This window comes from Mugil cephalus, chromosome 23 (assembly GCF_022458985.1).
Source record: "Mugil cephalus isolate CIBA_MC_2020 chromosome 23, CIBA_Mcephalus_1.1, whole genome shotgun sequence".
NCBI classification, from domain to species: Eukaryota; Metazoa; Chordata; class Actinopteri; order Mugiliformes; family Mugilidae; genus Mugil; species Mugil cephalus.
The window spans coordinates 1,394,407-1,397,739 of NC_061792.1; the positions used below are offsets into that span (position 1 = coordinate 1,394,407).

At 41.9% G+C, this 3,333-nt stretch overlaps 3 non-coding genes and 4 pseudogenes across 3 annotated transcripts; all 7 read right to left on the bottom strand.

Annotated features, from left to right (window-relative positions):
- LOC125001540 overlaps window positions 1-52 on the bottom strand; it is a 119-nt pseudogene extending 67 nt beyond the window's left edge.
- A 101-nt stretch (window positions 53-153) lies between these two features.
- Window positions 154-272, bottom strand: LOC125002930. Its single transcript, XR_007111849.1, has one exon. It is a non-coding gene; the product is annotated as a 5S ribosomal RNA (ribosomal RNA).
- A 101-nt stretch (window positions 273-373) lies between these two features.
- Window positions 374-493, bottom strand: LOC125001506 (annotated as a pseudogene).
- Window positions 494-595: 102 nt separating this feature from the next.
- On the bottom strand, window positions 596-704 carry LOC125002837 (annotated as a pseudogene).
- A 101-nt stretch (window positions 705-805) lies between these two features.
- Window positions 806-914, bottom strand: LOC125002804 (annotated as a pseudogene).
- A 101-nt stretch (window positions 915-1,015) lies between these two features.
- On the bottom strand, window positions 1,016-1,134 carry LOC125001340. The gene has a single exon (XR_007111600.1). It is a non-coding gene; the product is annotated as a 5S ribosomal RNA (ribosomal RNA).
- Window positions 1,135-1,235: 101 nt separating this feature from the next.
- On the bottom strand, window positions 1,236-1,354 carry LOC125003304. The gene has a single exon (XR_007112163.1). It is a non-coding gene; the product is annotated as a 5S ribosomal RNA (ribosomal RNA).
- Window positions 1,355-3,333: the final 1,979 nt, after the last annotated feature.

The window sequence follows — 3,333 nt, forward strand, 5'->3', positions numbered from 1 at the left end:
GCTTCCGAGATCAGACGAGATCGGGCTTGTTCAGATTGGTAAGGCCGTAAGCAATGTCAAATGTCACTAAAGCAGTATATACAAGTGGTCAAAATGATCATTGATTGTATTTTGATGATGTAAATGTTACCATGTCTCCTGATGAGAATGAAAAGCTTACAGCACCTGGTATTCCCAGGCGGTCTCCCATCCAAGTACTAACCAGGCCCGACCATGCTTAGCTTCCGAGATCAGACGAGATCGGGCTTGTTCAGGTTGGTATGGCCGTAAGCAACTTCAAATGTCACTAAAGCCTTATATAGAAGTGATCAAAATGATCATTGCATGTATTTTGATGATGTAAATGTTACCATGTCTCCTGATGAGAATGAAAAGCTTACAGCACCTGGTATTCCCAGGCGGTCTCCCATCCAAGTACTAACCAGGTTTCGACACCGCTTAGCTTCCGAGATCAGACGAGATCAGGCGTGTTCAGGGTGGTATGGCCGTAAGCAAGTTTAACTGTCACAAACGCAGTATATATAAGTGGTCAAAATCATCATTGCATGTATTTTGATGAATGTAAATGTTACCATGCCTCCTGATGAAAATGAAAAGCTTACAGCAACTGGTATTCCCAGGTGGTTTCCCATCCAAGTACTAACCAGGCCCGACCGTGCTTAGCTTCCGAGATCTGCCGTATTCAGGTTGGTATGGCCGTAAGCAATGTCAAATGTCACTAAAGCAGTATATATAAGTGGTCAAAATGATCATTGCATGTATTTTGATGATGTAAATGTTACCATGTCTCCTGATGAGAATGAAAAGCTTACAGCACCTGGTATTCCCAGGCGGTCTCCCATGCAAGTACTAACCAGGCCCGACCGTGCTTAGCTTCTAAGATCGGCCGTGTTCAGGTTGGTATGGCTGTAAGCAATGTTAATAATCACGAAAGCAGCATATATAAGTGGTCAAAATGATCATTTTATGTATTTTGATGATGTAAATGTTACCATGTCTCCGGATGAAAATGAAAAGCTTACAGCACCTGGTGTTCCCAGACGGTCTCCCATCCAAGTACTAACCAGGCCCAACACTGCTTGGCTTCCGAGATCAAACGAGATCTGGCGTGTTCAGGGTGTTATGGCCGTAAGCGACGTTAACTGTCACAAACGCAGTATATATAAGTGGTCAAAATGATAATTGCATGTATTTTGATGATGTAAATGTTACCATGTCTCCTGATGAAAATGAAAGGCTTACAGCACCTAGCATTCCCAGGCGGTCTCCCATCCAAGTACTAATCAGGCCCGACCGTGCTTAGCTTCCGAGATCAGACGAGATCGGGCTTGTTCAGGTTGGTATGGCCGTAAGCAATGTCAAATGTCACTAAAGCAGTATATATAAGTGATCAAAATGATCATTGCATGTATTTTGATGATGTAAATGTTACCATGTCTCCTGATGAGAATGAAAAGCTTACAGCACCTGGTATTCCCAGGCGGTCTCCCATCCAAGTACTGACCAGGCCCTACACTACTTAGCTTCCGAGATCAGACAACTGAACTTATCCATGATCCGGTTGCAAGAAAGCAGGATATGTTTTGACATAAGTTACCATGGAGATTTATTCTGTGGAGCTAACCTGCTCCAAACCAGGATAACTTCCAGGATCTATTTAATCTCATCCCTTATCTCAGTCAGCTGTCACTCAAATGGAAACCAATATTTATTCCACTGCCCACTACACATTGTTATCACATTCAACTAGACCCACTGTCATTATTTAAACATTTAAGATAAGATAAGATAAGATAAGATAAGATAAGATAAGATAAGATAAGATAAGATAAGATAAGATAAGCCTTTATTCATCCCACAGTGAGGAAATTCTGGTTGTTAACAGCAGCAGACATTCAACGTTCAACATTCAACTTCACAAGCAGTGCACATATGGGTGGACTAAAAAAAGAATAGAATATAAAAAATATCAAAAACGTTAAAAAAGTTATATTACAACAAGCAAGGCAGTGTTTACGTGAAGAAGTGTGTATGTGTATAAATATAAATGTGCATATATGTTCACATATCTCCAGTGACAGGGAGATGCAGACAGTGCAAGAAAAGAACGGCAGGTATATAAACGAAATCTAAACGGTATATGTACATGTAGTTAAGATTGGGAGGAGTATTGCACAAGGATGTGTAGGAGATATTGCACATAATTTCACATTGTGTAGTTGTGGGTGTACTGGGAGCAGATCTGGTTATAGAATCTGACAGCAGAGGGGAGGGAGGACCTGCGGTACCGCTCCTTTGGGCAACGTGGGTGCAAAAGCCTGGCGCTGATGGAGCTTTCCAGGGCTTTCCATTTGTCATCATTAATTGGCATAATTGTAGATGATTTTTCAATCAGTAGATAGTTTAGTTTCCATTAGTCTATATATAAAATACACATCCCACAGAAATATAAATACATGTCAAAGAGAAACATGATGTTCCTTTATTGAATAAGAATAAATCAAAGCCAGTAAACTGAAGTCACACAGTGCTCTACAAGATAGAAAGAACAGAATCACAGCATATTATACAACACACAAATAAATACAGGACACATCCATACTTAAATGAACAGACAAATGTGAGGCCTGTATACAGTATACAGCACAATAGGCCAAATAATATCAAATAATACAAATTCCTTTTCCATTACAGACCCAGTTTAACTTAACTCTAAAGCATGTGTCTCTACCACTACAGGCTATATTCACCTTAAATGTACAGAATACATTTTAACTGAAATAATTTAAGACGTATTGGTCTCTGACCAGCCGACCACTGTCTGGATTGTCCCAGTCCACCGTCTGATGTCACTCTGGGGACCCCTCCCTCCTCAGGCAGGCCACATAGTGGAGGACAGCACAGGCCACAGTGATGTCACATGTCCTGTCTGGGCTGACCTTTGATGGTGGAGACATTGGAAGCGTTCCTTCAGGAGGCCAAAGATCATCTCCATCCAGCCCTTGTCCTGGTGGGGACATTATTATATGTCTGCTGTGCTTCCTGAGGGTCTGAATATGGTGTGAGGCTAAAAGGCTGGGAGACATCCCCTCTGTCCCCCAGCAGGACACCAGAGAACTCACCTGTCAGTGCTTTCATAACTATGTCCTGCTCCGATGGGGAGACCAACGATGTGTCTGCAACGGGCCCCTGATCAGTACCAAACATATTATCAACATCATTTTATCTCCATCTTTTATTCTTTATTCAGGTTGTGGATCTGCAGTTTGTCAAAGATCAGCTGTGATCCTCTGGTCTCAGCTCCGAAGTCCACCCCCTCCCATCTGAAACATC